This window comes from Perna viridis, chromosome 12 (genome assembly GCF_037379345.1).
Source record: "Perna viridis isolate PV_CMFRI_1.1 ecotype Kerala chromosome 12, ASM3737934v1, whole genome shotgun sequence".
Classification (NCBI taxonomy): domain Eukaryota; kingdom Metazoa; phylum Mollusca; class Bivalvia; order Mytilida; family Mytilidae; genus Perna; species Perna viridis.
Genome location: NC_142456.1, coordinates 25631861 through 25648084, shown reverse-complemented (window position 1 = coordinate 25648084; position 16224 = coordinate 25631861). Strand labels below are relative to the sequence as shown.

At 29.9% G+C, this 16224-nt stretch overlaps 1 long non-coding RNA gene across 3 annotated transcripts; it reads left to right on the top strand.

Annotated features, from left to right (window-relative positions):
• The first annotated feature begins 3661 nt into the window (after positions 1-3661).
• On the top strand, positions 3662-8626 carry LOC148601823 (uncharacterized). 3 transcript variants are annotated; one of them, XR_015917320.1, is made up of 7 exons: positions 3662-3748; positions 4235-4256; positions 4702-4734; positions 6165-6197; positions 6506-6538; positions 7188-7220; positions 8356-8626. It is a non-coding gene; the product is annotated as an uncharacterized LOC148601823 (long non-coding RNA). The 3 variants fall into 3 exon arrangements; XR_015917322.1 differs by lacking the exon at positions 7188-7220; XR_015917321.1 differs by lacking the exon at positions 6165-6197 and having other exon boundaries at positions 3664-3748.
• The last annotated feature ends 7598 nt before the right edge of the window (positions 8627-16224 follow it).

Below are 16224 nucleotides of genomic sequence, written 5' to 3'. Positions count from 1 at the left end.
GTCTGACCCAGGTTTCTGCCCTGTCTGAGCTTTGTTTGTATACTTACAGCATTTTGGTCATTCTGATGGTCCTCTCTTTCGGTTTTCTAACCATAAACCTGTAACCCACCATTTTGTTACTACACAAAAGGCCAAGATTTTACAATTCATTGATATAGACAATACTTTCTATAAAGACCACAGTTTTCGCATGGGTGCAACTACCCATTTTGACAACCTAGGTTACTCAGAAGCTTACATTAAGAAGCTTGGTCGTTGGAACTCAAAATGCAGTAGAAAGACATATCAGAATTGATACTTTTAAATTGTAGTACATTTAGCTGTTGAATTTACTTATTGAATGAGGCCAGGATTTGCCTGCTCATTTGGACTTCCATCCACTTATTACAATGTACGGTTACCTATACCAAAATGTATTTCTGTTATTTTCAGTTTTTGTACTATGTGTACTCGTTTGTTTTATTGCTTGTGCTTATTTTCATAAGTTCTGATCCAGGATTTGCCTGCTCAGTGACCTTTCAAGTTTGGATTCACTTATTCACTTTCATTTGAATATAGCACATTTTATTGCCTTAACAGACAGGAGGTCAGGATTTGCCTGCTCCTTATATGTTTTTTAACATTATGTGTACATTGTACACGTATGTTGTTGTTTTTTCATGTGACATGGCATTAAAGCACATTGATAGATATGGTTGTATGTACATGTAATTCCCTCCTGTTAACAAGTGGGTACATGTCTTGGGACAGATTTGAATGCTTAGATGTAATTATGTTTAGTATGGGTGACAAAGTTGTCACCAGACCTAGCTGATGGTTCATGATCCATTTCCAACATAATATTTGTTGTACCATATATATATGTAACTGTTAAATTGTATGTACTTTTGGTCAGCATGTGGCTGCTTCAGTACATATACACGCTGTATTTCAGTGTTACTCTTACATATATGTGTTGAATATATTGTTTTATTCTTTTGAATTTATCCCTAACCTCCCTGTGCTCGCTCCTCCAGGTATGGCGGCGCCGCCATTGACTGTCGGCTATGGCCGTTTTTTAGGACATTCCTTTTTTTTTGTTGTAAGGAATTTTGTATACGTTTTAGGGAGTGTCAACTGTATTATCAATTTTATATTATTTGCCTCATCTCTGACAGTGGCACTCCAATTTAATGTACATATGTTACTTATTTTTACAGTTTGATTTTCGTCATTTAATAAATGACATTCATGGGATATTAACAAATACCTATAGCACGTGCTTCAACTCAAAATGGTTCATCTAAGTTTGTTTCAAGTTCAAGTTTTTGATAAACTTATACAGTGTCTTTTTAAAAAAAACATTGTACCACTTCCACAGTTATTTTTTGTCCTTTTGTACCATGTGTTGAAATGTTTTGCGTATCAAGGTTCAAATCTAAATAAACATAGAGATTGATCAAAATGTGTTACAGTGATCGTTAGCATATCGAGTTTCGATAAATTATAGTTTGTTTCTCAAGCTTCGCCTCTGATACATGTATCTACATTACAAATAGACAAAAAGTACTCACTCAATTACCATCTGTGAAATTCTGAACAGGAGTTTTGTTCCATGTTGCAATTACCGATAAGTAAAATAAAATGAGATGTAAATAAATGGAAGGCGATATTAGCAGAATCTAGCAAATCGATAGTTGGAAGTTAATTTCTAATAACTGTAAAGAACATTTTGCATTGTCGAATTTTGAACAGACACAAAAATACCGATTGGATATAACTTGGCATATAATATAAAACACCGTAAATCTTAAAACATTACCAAGTGTAAAATTAACAATGACGGAATTATATTTTGAACACGATATAGCATAGCAATTGTTCGTGCAATGAAAACAAACACCGTGCCAAAATATTTCTTTGAAATTTTAAAATAGCAAGTGAAATGGAATGTACCTGTGAAGTTTCAACGACGGACGCTTAAAAATATAAAAAAATGAGTTTAATCAGTAAAACGTTATATCAATTTAAAATTGGGAACGACGTTGCATGTTTATGTATGGACAAAAAATAATTAAACAAAATGAAAAAAAATATATTAATACTTATGAAAATAATTGTTTCCATAGTTACAATATATTTTGTATCTTTAAGACTTATGTCTATAATAAAAAAAATTGAGAATGGAAAATATCTTGCTTTTGTAATCTTACTTAATAATTACCACTTCAACAGTTTTCACTGGTTTAAGCGTCGGTTTATCAAAACGTTTAAGTTTATATAATCTCAGTCTGCTGTTCCTATAAAGATAAAACAATAAATTCCATCATTTGTAATTCAGAAATATGAACAATGTCTGTACTATACATTTATTACTATAATTGATATTTCATAAAGTTTTCAATTATTTAACAAAGACGAATATTTTAACTGTTTGTTTTTCCTTATTTTTTTTAAAAAATGCACAAAGTAAAAAAATGTATCTTTAACAATATCAACGAATGCAGTAATATTATGGAATGCATTACATTTTTGTAAAAATGTTGAAAATACCTCACCTATTGAGCTTCTATGCCTTTATTAGAAAATGTTGTGGAGCGGATAACCTCAACATATAGGCTTGTTGAAAAACTAAAGCAATTTGATGGAAGTTTTGTGGACGGAGCAGCATCAGCGACGTCATATGTATGTAGAATGTAATACCAGAACTATGAATGGCTAAAAAATACTCTAATGGGGAGTCAAAATTTTTCGACACGGAAATAAACGTTTTGTCTTTAATACGTCGATATATTCGATTTTACATTTATTTATTTAATAAAAGTTTTGAAATTATTGGCTGTGTAGAAATGTTTTAAGGTCTTCCAGAAGAAACTCTCACATATGTACACTTTCTCACCAAATGAAGCTTCGCCCATAGCAACATGCAGTTGGTAGAGATAAAGACCAGGGAAGACCAGATGTCAAATTAGGAGAAAATGCAATGTCTTGTATTCTACCTACCCTAGCAACATGGTGGTGCACCATAAACAAAGAATGAACCCCGTCCATCGTAGGCATAGCCATAAATAATGTTATTAGATACGGTATTTCTTAAAATTGTTCCAAAAGTTCCTTCGGTTTTTTGTTACTGATTTTTTTTCGAAAACATTGATCAGTCATATCGCAAATAAGTAATATGTTTTTGTAGTTTATATTGATAATACCTCAGCATGTTCCTCATAATGTCTTTAAAGTGTTTTGATACTAGATGAGCTCTATGAATTCCTTTGACTGATTTACCAATACTTCGTCTAGATGTATAACCAAACGAACACCGGTTCGTATCATTAGAGCTAAAAATGGCTTTATTACCTTCATAATTTGGAAATAAAAGTCGTTTCAGAAAATGTATTGTTTAAAAGTGTTATTTCCAGTAACACGCATACAAAAGGATATTATTCTATCTATAAATATATATCATTAGACAAAAAAATTTCTATTTTTAGTCTCTCTGAAAAACGATCATGCCTATTTAGCAATTTAATGGAATTTAAAATAGACTTTATAGTTTGTTGTAAAATTTTATAAAATATATTGATCCGGTGACACTTGCCAGGTTCGTATATATATATATATATATATATATATATATATATATATATATATATATTCTGATCTTCCATGATTTATTTATGCTATCCAAATTAAGACTGAAACGTTGATATTTTGAACGCCTGCTTAATATACACCTTCTTAACAAGAATGTCTACTTTGCAAAATATTGAAGGTAAGAAGTAATTTTTGAAACCTGTCAGAGAAATGATTGGAATTATGTGTTTTTTTCATATATAATTGTTATAAATAGGGAATAACTGTCATATTTGTTTATTCATGTTTATTCATGAATTAAATTCGGGACATTGTAAACTCACATTTTGGAATTTTAAATATAAATGTATTTGAATATTCCTCGCAACAGCAAAAGAGAAATTTTGAATTTTTTGATTTAATCATTAATATGTTTTTACTTTTTGTGGAACTTATTTCTGAAATTGCGAATTTCAAAGTGAATCCATGTGAAATGCATAATGATAAAGTTTTTGATAGGATATGTTTAAATAAACGAGCGATCGATTCAGGTTTTGTGGGGCTACGGGATGTAATACCTTTAAATAGTGTATATTACACATTGGCATTACACTGTATAAACCTACTTTGGTTTATTTTACATTTCATAGAATAAAAAAAAAGATACTTCTCTTTGTTTCCTCAGATCACGATCCATGTAAAAACAAGTAAGTATGTATCTACAATGGCACTGGTTTTGTTATACCTCTTTTTGACAATTTAACCAACAGCGAGCATGCAATTTTTTGCAAGAAGCTTGCAGTGAAGACCATACATTTTTACTTGAATTACCATCACAAAAAATTGCTTTCGATTGATTTTGTTTTTTAAATGCTGTTAGTTATATGTTTCCGGAAGTTTTATGAAGATAAATCTTTATGGTTAGGTTTGTTAAATTTTTTTTTTGTAATTTGTAATTTGAACGAACTTCTTGACACATATGATCAATGTTTTCTGCGATGAAAATCTTCATCAACAGTATTTTTTTTTATTTTCTGTATATATATCTGAATGTGTAGGGAACAAAATATTTACTCGTGTCATTTCAGTCAGATCATTCCCCATAAACTTGATGTTGTTTTATTCCAATCTTTTTTTAACCTTCTTCTTTAGTAAATCTGGAAGTCATGGAAGCAATAAGCATGGGTAAGTTGTCAATTTTAATGACACTTTTATTCTGCTTTGATTTTAGAATAGTTTATCATGAATAGATAAGGTTAGTTTTTGACATAAACGAACAATATTCCTTACGAATCGATTTAGAAAACCTTGAAATTTTCTAATTTGATCGATTTTTTTTGTATCTCAGAAAAACCTACTATTGTACTAGCATAGGTCAGATCCCAAACTTTGAAACAGAATGAAGAGGTTTTCTTCAAGTATTTGCTTTTTCCTGATATAGTCAATATGACTTCTTTCAGTCATGCCGAAAGCTATGAAAACAACAAACGCGGGTAAGATTTGTTTTAAATGAGTTTCAAATAACATCAATCTTTATAACTAAGATTATTACGAAAAAAAAAAATAACCTTTTGATTGATTTTGTTCACTCGAATGAAATATGGGTTTGTTTATTTCTACGTAGAGAAAGTCAGATTTGATGGAATGTCTTATTCAAATTATAAAATTCTTTTTTTATAAATTGGGGCGAATTTTTTAGGAGCTTAAAGTTTTACAAAAAAAATCATAAATCCTTTGTCATATATCCGAAGGAAAACATAATGTCTGCAAAATATCATTTAATCGTATATTTCTAAATTTAGTTTTCAATCAATTTTGTTAACATTAATGCAAGACTGGTTTGTTTATTTATACAAAGAAAAAAAGTCAATTCGATCGAACTTCTTTATTCAGATTATTCAATACTTTTGTCTAGATTGGAGCGAACGATTTGACAAATATTAATACATGTTTTCGAAGCTGACGGTTTTTATCAAAACTCTTCTTTACATCTTTTTTTTCTTGAATCCGCATGTAGTGTCAGCAAAATATCATTCGATCGTCTAATTTTACTCAAGTTAATAAATAATGTTTGTTCAAGATCGATATTTTTTTATACAAACTATTTTCTGTTTTCCTTTTTAAGTGAGTCAGGAAAACTTGAAACCAATAAGCATATGTAATACTAATAAATCTGTCAATTTAAATCAAACCTTTTCTGCTCTGGTTATTGGACAGTTCAGCACGATTAATCGTAGTTCATTACATAAACAATAATCCCTGAGAATCGATTTATATGAGTAACATTGAAAGTTCCTAAGTTTTTTTGTTTTTGTTTTTGTATCATAGAGAGACTTACTATTGCATTAACATAAATCAAATCCAAAACGTTGGCACAAAATGATAAATTTTACCATTGTATTTTATACAGGTTTTTACTGATAATATAAAAAATAATCCTTGAGAATCGATTGATATGAATAACCTTGAAAGTTCCTAAGAGGTTTTTGTATCTTAGAGAGACTTACCATTGCATTAGCATAAATCGAATTCCAAAACGTCGGCACAACATTATAATTTTTGCCATCGTAGTTTGTACAGATTTTTACTGATATTGTCCATACTATTTCTTTCAGTCACCCGGAAGGCTATGAAAACAATAAACACAGGTAAGCATTCAAGTTGCTGAGTTTCAAATTAGATCAAAATTTCTTACTTAAATGGTTAACAAATTTAGTTTTCAATCAATTTTGTTAACATCAATGCAAGACTAGCTTGTCTACTTATATAAAGAATAATCCTTGAGAATCGATTGATATGAATAACCTTGAAAGTTCCTAAGAGGTTTTTGTATCTTAGAGAGACTTACCATTGCATTAGCATAAATCGAATTCCAAAACGTCGGCACAACATTATAATTTTTGCCATCGTAGTTTGTACAGATTTTTACTGATATTGTCCATACTATTTCTTTCAGTCACCCTGAAGGCTATGAAAACAATAAACACAGGTAAGCATTCAAGTTGCTGAGTTTCAAATTAGATCAAAATTTCTTACTTAAATGGTTAACAAATTTAGTTTTCAATCAATTTTGTTAACATCAATGCAAGACTAGCTTGTCTACTTATATAAAGAATAATCCTTGAGAATCGATTGATATGAATAACCTTGAAAGTTCCTAAGAGGTTTTTGTATCTTAGAGAGACTTACCATTGCATTAGCATAAATCGAATTCCAAAACGTCGGCACAACATTATAATTTTTGCCATCGTAGTTTGTACAGATTTTTACTGATATTGTCCATACTATTTCTTTCAGTCACCCGGAAGGCTATGAAAACAATAAACACAGGTAAGCATTCAAGTTGATGAGTTTCAAATTAGATCAAAATTTCTTACTTAAATGGTTAACAAGTTTAGTTTTCAATCAACTTTGTTAACATTAATGCAAGACTAGCTTGTCTACTTATATAAAGAATAATCCTTGAGAATCGATTGATATGAATAATCTTGAAAGTTCCTAAGAGGTTTTTGTATCTTAGAGAGATTTATCATTGCATTAGCATAAATCAAATCAAAAAAGGTTGGCACAAAATTATTAATTTTGCCATCGTAGTTTGTACAGATTTTTACTGATATTGTCCATACTATTTCTTTCAGCCACCCTGAAGGCTATGAAAACAATAAACACAGGTAAGCATTCAAGTTGATGAGTTTCAACTTAGATCAAAATGTCTTACTTAGATGGTTAACAAGTTTAGTTTTCAATCAATTTTGTTAACATTAATGCACGACTAGTTTGTTCATTTATATAAAGAAAAAGGTCAATTTGATCAAACTTCTTTATTCAGATTATTCAATACTTTTGTCTAGATTGGAGCGAACGATTTGACAAATATTAATACATGTTTTCGGAGCTGACGGTTTTTATCAAAACTATTCTTTACATCTTTTTTTCGTGAATCCGCGTGTAGTGTCAGCAAAGTATCATTCGATCGTTTAATTTTACTCAAGTTAATAAATAATGTTTGCGCAAGATCGATAAATTTTTATACAAACTATTTTCTGTTTTCCTTTTTTAGTGAGTCAGGAAAACCTGGACCCAATAAGCATATGTAATACTAATAAATCTCTCAATTTAATTCGAACTTTTTCTGCTCTGGTTATTGAACAGTTCAGCACGATTAAGATAGCTCAGTTCATTACATTTATAAACAATATTCCTGGAGAATCGATTTATAAGAACAACCTCTAAAGTTCTTAATTTGATCGTTTTTTTGTATCTTAGAGAGACTTACTATTGCATTAGCTTTAATCAAATCCAAAACTTTGGAATAAAATGTAAAATTTTCATACAGGTTCTTTCAATCGTTTGCTGATATTGTCCAAATTATTCTTTCTGTCATCCTGACACTATGGCTTTAATACACACGAGCAAAATTCTCGATTTTGACCTTCAAATTAAATTACAATTTCTAACTTTAATGATTGAAAAAACGATGTTCACCATTGACAGAATTTTCTGATTCCAAATAGCCTAATTTTTATAAAGACAAAACTTATTGTCCGATTCTATCAAATTTTTTAACACTGTATAAACCTACGTCGGTTATGTAGAATAATAGTTTTTGGACAAAATTTCGACACATTTCGAGTTGCGAATTTTATATTGACGGTTTTTATTGATATCATTTTTAACATATTTTATGAATCCAGAAGCAGTGTCAGCACAAATCTTGTGTTTGTTTATGTTTACTCAGGTGAATGAACTATTTGTAAATTTTAAAAGATTTGTTATTGAAAGTTTTTTTTTCATTTTCCTTTTCAGTGAATCTGGAAGTTATCATTCCAACAAAAACAAATAATACAACTCAGATGACCTTATTTAGATGGGAAAATGTACATTTTTTCAATCAAAAAGTATCTTCTTTCGTGCTTTTAGCATAATAATCTTTAGACGTTTACTTATATGTTTGATTTTAGAGGTTTTGACTCATTTTAAAAGCTATAACAATTGTTGGGATGCAAAATATACTCATTATAATATATTGTAAATAAATAGATCAAAGTGACAGAATGGTTTGAATTGTTTATAGTCATAGGGGCAGAACAAGATTTGTGTAGCATCAGTTTTCGGACAATATAGTTCGGCCAAAGAGCAAATCTCACCCTCGCAAATAGTGCAATTAAACCATCAACAAAAGTTGATTTAATTTGAAAAATGGAAAAAAGCAAGATAAGTTTTCATGACAAATATTGGCTTAGCAATTCATATTACAAGTATACATTGAAAATATCAATTTTGCATTTCCCGATACTACATTCCAACTTAAATAATTATGAGGTAAGAAAACTACTTGTTACATAAGTATTCTCATCTTAGTTTTATAATATGCTTTTGCATTGAATAAAGTGTATAATCAAACATTATTTGCCTGTCTTACCATAGGTTTCTGTGGGCAAGCGGCTCATCTATGCACGGAATTACTTTTCAAAGAAGAGGACAATAACTCCTACTAAATGTATCATTTGACATCGTCCTTGAAAACTCTATCTGCACATTTATCATTTTATAGTGTAATTGTATGTACTATCGTGTTTAAATTATAAGCCATAAAGTGCAACAATACTCAATGTTGACAAAAAAGAGATAACTAAAAGAAGGAATTGTCACTTGCTTTGACCCAATGATAAAAAATATGTAGATTTTATTTTAGTGTGATGTGTGTGGTTTTAAATTTGCACATATTTTCAAGATCTTAAACCATTTATCATTAAAGAGACCTATACAAAATATGAAATGAATTAACTTTGTGTAAGCTTTAATATAAGAATCGATTCATCAGTTGAATATTTTGAAGTTTCTTTTAAATTGTTATTATCAAGTTTAGATTTTTTCATGAGTCGAAAGTTCATTGCATCTGTTATAGCTACGACGATTTTATCTTTAAAGTAATTTTCAGCTGGTTTTTTTTTCTCACATTTTTACTATTACGTTTTTAAAGAGTTTCTATAGAAAAAGTTTTTCATCTTTAATTATATTAATATTTTTTTCATCGTTTGTTTATCGTGCGTTTAATAACCACGATGGAAGTGTTTGTTTATCGTGCTATTGGTGCTCGTTTTGCTTGCGTTTAGTTATCGCGGTTGTGGGAATCCGTAACATTTCAAAGGGTGAAATTGAAAGTTATTATGATATAATGAACAAAAATTGAAAACAATTCGTAGTACGTTTAACAATTTGATGAAAATATTGGAGTAATTGATCTGACAAAAAAAAGATAGAAAAACTGAATTAATCGAACTAAATGTGAAGTTTATGGGAAAGGGACACCAGTTGTTGCTTCTAGCAAGATATATCGCTTGTAACGAACGCCAACACTCAATATATAATCATGAAGAATATCACAGTACCAATGAAAAAATCTTTAAATAAACGATTGCTGAAAACCTTCCGCTCGACTTATCGTTATAACATCTGAACTTTTCAATACAATGTAATGCAGTATTTGTCATTAAAGTATTACGAAGTACATTGTACAAATACTTACATATAATTGCTAACAGTAACTTACGGAAGTATGGTGGTTAAATCAATTACATACAAACAAATAATGATAAATTTGTTTCAAATATTTATTTCATAAGCAACAAGCACTCGAATACCAAATCTAGTTACAAAACTAACATTGGAACGATACTGTTTATGAACATGAAATCAACAAATCTACTAACAACCCTTTCTTTGTTGCGTTGCCTCTTTAAATTATGACGTGGTCACGTCAAGCCCATAGATGTATCTAATAATCAACACAAGACACACCGTTTATGTCCGTTTCATTAATTTCCATACATTTGCATAAAAGGATCACTGTGATTAGGCCAACACTTTATTTTACTGAGGCTTGGACATTTAACATATGACTCCTGTTTCCGTGAATTTAAGATTCGAAACAATATCCATTTCAGCATTGTTTTTAAATGTTAAGAACCGTAGCAAAAAAAAAGGGGGGATTTCAATTGCTAGGGTATTCTTATATTTAAACATCATAAATTCAGATTATGACATAGAGAGTTAAAGGTTAGCGATAAAGGCCTCATAAATAGATAAAAAATATTGTTGACGTATTTTATTATTTCATATTGGTGTTTACAATAATTTGACTGACACGCCATTAACTAACTAATTTTATATGTAGTTGGTGTCTTTCGCAACCTATTGTTGTAATTGATCAATTAATATCTTCCTATGCATTTGGTTATAATACTGCTGTTGACAATTCATTCATCACTGCTTTGCATAACAAAATTAACAATATTTATATGACAGGTAGGTTTTGCATGTACATATTCCTAACAGAGCTTATTGCTATATGCTACACGATTTTAAGAATTATGCATTAATAACTTATAAATTTGTTTCTTGCTGTTGTATATCCATGTATGTTGGTAAACATTAGACAACATGAAATAACCAAAATAACACTTACAAAGAAAGAAAAGTTCACGAGCAACTTTAGACAAATTTATAACGTCATGTTTCTTATTTTGGTTGCATAATCATAGTATACATATGCATGTACATAAAAAGAGTTCTCATTTCATCATGGACTGACTTTCGCTGTTAAAAACTGGAGGCAAAATAGAAGGGGGTATTACAGTTGTTGTCATAAAGTCATAATTAATGCTATTAATTTGATGATTTCCATACGCTGTATGTGATATGGATTGGAAACATTCTTTTTTTAATTGTTTTTTTTTTCTCTATTTTTTCTTTTGAGAGTTACGGATCTTTAGCACAGCTCACATCTACATGGCATATACATGTGTTGCTATACTTCAACAAAATATGTTGAATTCAAGCCATTTTAGTGGTTGTGGTACCCCACTGTTTCATGTAATATTATATGGATATTACTATTCTACTTGATTATATTTATTTTCTTTTAAATCATCAACTATGAAGTCCTAATGCAAAATCTAGAGTTCTCAAGATTATACTGATCACAGTTGTTATGACATAGAAGTGTGGAGTTGATCATTTACCAGCTGTGACCAACAGTGTAGGAATTTAAGAACTTTAAGCTTGGTATTAGAGTGGTATTTCAACTTGATCTGTGTGACTAATTAAGGATTTTTTAAAAATATAGTTTTTCAACAAATTTAGCATGACGTCCAATGAAAAAATAAAACAGTCAAATAACTATAGCATAGCTATATTTGAACTAATTCTAGTCTTAGTGCACACAGATACAATGCGTTACCAGGATTAACTCTTTCTTTTTAATGTTACATTTATGTTGTTTCAATTTGGTCCGGTTTATTAATTTTACAAAAGATTCCAACAACTGGATAATGATCTTTAAAAATAAATTGATGATTAAAATTAATTATTCTCTTTTAAAAAAATGCATTTTGATCATTGGATGCAATTAAAATGAAAGCAAACATAAAACGTTATTCTGATGAAAAAAGAATAACTTTTTCCACTACTGTATTCAATATAAGACGTCAATCAATTCAAAAATATCAATTTTTGCATCCTTCAAACAAAACCATTTATGAAGGAGAAATATACTCATTCAAAATTAGTACATAATTGATATATCATGTAAATACAATTTTTTTTTATAATTTCTAAATATGTTTTCGGAACACTACAAAATTGTATGCAAATTCAAATGAAATAGAATGCATCACGGTTTCCTAATATTTCCATTTTTAAAGAGAGAGCGGATATTTGTCATCCCGATGGGGTTGTTGTCTCTTTGACACATTCACCATATACCTTATCGTTATATTAATTCGTGATTTTTTGGTGTTCAGTGAAATTTTACTTACACCACGTTTAAAATGCGAGATGATGTTTTCTATAGAAATATCAATCCCATTTCATTCATAAATAATTTTTAAAATAATAAGCAAATTTTGGTTTTTTTTTTAAATTGTTACATGTAAAAGTTCCTTAAAGCCAACAGAATAAAAGGTGTACTCTCCGGAGAAGTGTTTATGCTAGATCAAGTATGTAATTTAAATTCGATATAATTTACTCCTCATCAGTTCCAACTATTTGTTCAAATATGAATGCCTTATATCACAAATATAAAATATGTTACAAATTTGGTTCAATATTGTAAGCTGTATTGCAAGAAAATATAATGATGAGACAATTGTCTTTAAGTCTTTAAAAGGCAGGTTAAATTTCTTAATACTTGACTGAAATCTCAAAACGTTATTTTCGCAAGTTTTATCATTGTTATATTCCTTGTCAGAAAATGTTCCATTGAAGTTTGTATACTGAAAGCTTTCAAAGTGACAAATAATCAATTCTTTAATAAAAAAAAATTGATATCATTATTTTAAGGATCCCTGACCATTAACAAAAATGTGTAATATAAGTTCACAGGATGACTTGCGCGGACATTTGCACATCATGGAAGTGAATGTTTCCTGTTTTTGTGAAATTAAAAGTCAGTTCAAGATATGTTTTCTATATATATTGTATATTATTCCTGTCTTCGCAATTGTGATTTGCTGCACATTTCAAAATCCGTGTATGCTTTTAAAATAGGTTTATACATACATATCGAAGGATAAAGTCTTCTAGATACGATAGGAAGGTACGATACATATTTTGTGTTATGTGACATTTAAAATATTTAACGTTTTCCTATTGCAAATCAGCAATAAAGTATTAAATCTGTATTAAATTCTGTAAGATAAACTTAAGTTCAACTCAAATATCAAATAAAACACAATACTTGATCTGAATTAGAATTACTGTCAGCAAGCTCAACTTAAAAATAAAGACTTTTATGTATTTATTTCATGCTCATCTACATATTATACCCAATCTCAACCAAACCCTTGAGTAATTTAGGCGGAGTTGCGCTAACGAGGTGTTAACATGTAAAACATTTAAATTGTATAATCTCCCTCTGGAGTTCTCGGATAAATATTATATTCCTTTATGCACATCTCCTAATTATATCAAAGCTCCATGTGAACGATTCTCCAAATTCACGGGGTGTTTCCTTTTTACCCCCAAACTTTGTTTGTGGGGGTATATAAGTCAATTGTGTCTGATATTCTTTAAACTTTGCTATATTACATATTTCAAAAACCTCAAAAGTCAGTGCCGGGTTTGGCTTCCACTGTCGATACTTTTGGTTTTGAATATACGGTCAATTAATCTTTGATTGAGATCTTCATTATACTCATTCACGTCTACAGCATTCATAAAACATTATTATATAAGACACACTAAAAATAGACACGATACTTGTGAATTAAAAAAAAATACTAAGGGAACCAAGATTCAAAGAATTTTCAAATGAACTTATAATATAGACTAGACAGAAAAATAAATACACATAACAACGGACATGAAATAACTAACATAACATGTATGAAACTGGGAAAATGGAACCATGTGCTGATTTACTGTACATGGCTGAACCATGGATATTCGTTTTTTTGGAACACAAATAATTCTTGCAAATTGAGCTTTCTACTTTTAAAAGTAGCTTAAAGAACAAAACTAAAGTACAGATATATATCTTCAAATTAGGAAACATTGAACATTGTTTTTTATTCCATTTATACGCAATATAAGTTCTAGGTTGCATGAATTTTAAAGGAGTAGAACAATTGAAAAAATCGTATTGATAATCATGTGATCAATTCAAACAACTGCCGTTTTCAGAATGTCGGTTTTCTCCAGAAATAATAAATCGATTTAATTGTTTAACAGTTAATAGAGCAGATAAATGCAGTTTAATTGTCAAAATTAGCAGAAACGATAATAGAGTAACAGGTATTTCAAAACCTGTTCTTTGTATATTTACCATGTATGTGTATTTTAAAAATATGCCTTATTGTATGTATGTAAATGGAGAATTTAGTTATGATCAATAATAGTTCAACTGTAGTGTTAACTAGGTTTTATTAAAATACCATCAAAAGGTTATCACCTTACATACTGTTCTTTCTCGTGCTTAGATATTTTTCTAATTTATCCTAGTAAGTGTCGGTCTGTTAGATGTAAAATGTTTATCACAACTCATCTTTCAGCTTTAAAACTTAAATTTCTAGTACTTTTCTACTATTTTCGACATTCCTCAAATTGATATGTGGAAAGATAGTAACCATGTATACAATAACACACATGACAGTTCCATCTTCTCCTTTCGCCTGTTTCTCGATATAGAATGAAATGCAAATCAATCATCATTCGATTAAATCCTATCACGTAATTATTCGATATGTAATAGATCGATGTACGTATTTTCACAAGAACGTCGGAGAACAAGGTTACAGGGGTATATTTTGCGTTATGTCTTTTTAGTTCGGTTCAGGGTTAAGTAAATAACCACAACCAAAAGTAGGAAGCCTATGGTAAGGGTAAAATCCCAAAACATGATCTGATGATGAAAGCGTACTCAAGAAAACCAATTTAAAAAAAATAGTGGAAATTAAAATAATTTAATCCAGACGAAGAGAAAAAGAAAACTATGTCACGTTGAACAAATCGGTTTTCATGGTACAGATGGATAGAACTGAACGATACAAGAGTTCATAGTGGCGACAATTAGACTTAAGTAGTGATGACTTCAATCTTGTAGTAAGATAGCCCTGTTCGAAAAGCCTATTTATAAGAAGTCCAGCGCGAAACAAATGTCTGCATAGATATTGCCACGGAAAAAAGGAAACTTGACAATACGGAATGCATCGTGTTTGTCGTATAGTTGGATCAATAGTTTTTCTTTACCATCGATATCTAAGCGCAAGTCAAGATATGAAACTGACTTCATAGTGAAAGAAGGAAACAAAGATGATCTACATACACAATATTGAAAGCTGAATTAAATTTATAACATATAAAAACTATGACTAAGTAAAACAAAATGAGCGTTTAAGTAGATATATATGTATATGTGAAATATTGGGTTATAAAGAGGTAGATCGCGAGAAGAAGCATGATGAAAAAACACTGATTGGAAATTGCTTCTAACAGACACAAGAAGCATTTGCGTCTATTGTGGTACATTCTATATCAGGTTTTTATTAATTTTTATTGCTTTAATTTGTATTCCTACTTAGGATATAACAGCGACAACGAAGACTTGATTAACTCGAACCTACGTAGAAATACCCAAACGATCGATTTACACAGTTGCTAAAGTACACAAATTAAGCTAGATATAAACTCTGAGGTGTACGCGCAAAAGCTCAAGAACCAAAGAAGTAATATTAATAATTTGAGACAACAAGCAATTTTTCTCGTCTGTTAACGATTCTGTTGATGATCTAAACACTAGAGACTTGAACACTACTGTGAAACTGTAACATACCTGTGAAATGTGAACTACCAGTTAACGACATTCTATCGCTTGTAATCCCACACAATTTCAATTTAGCATAAGGGTAACAACAAAATTACCGGAAACTAATCCGATTCATAATCAAGTCAAGTCCAAAATAAATCTGGCAAAATAGATATTTCACTACCAGAGCAGCTGGTACCGCAATGGTCCTGACTTTTTTTCCAGTGAAGGTTTTTTTTTACTTTTATCCTTTAAAACATTGTTTTTTTCTTTTCTGTCTTTTGTTTTAAATAATCTAATATAATTGTCTTGAATCAAACTATTTCCATTGTCATCTGGTCTTTAACATTGATACAGGCTTGCGATCTTCA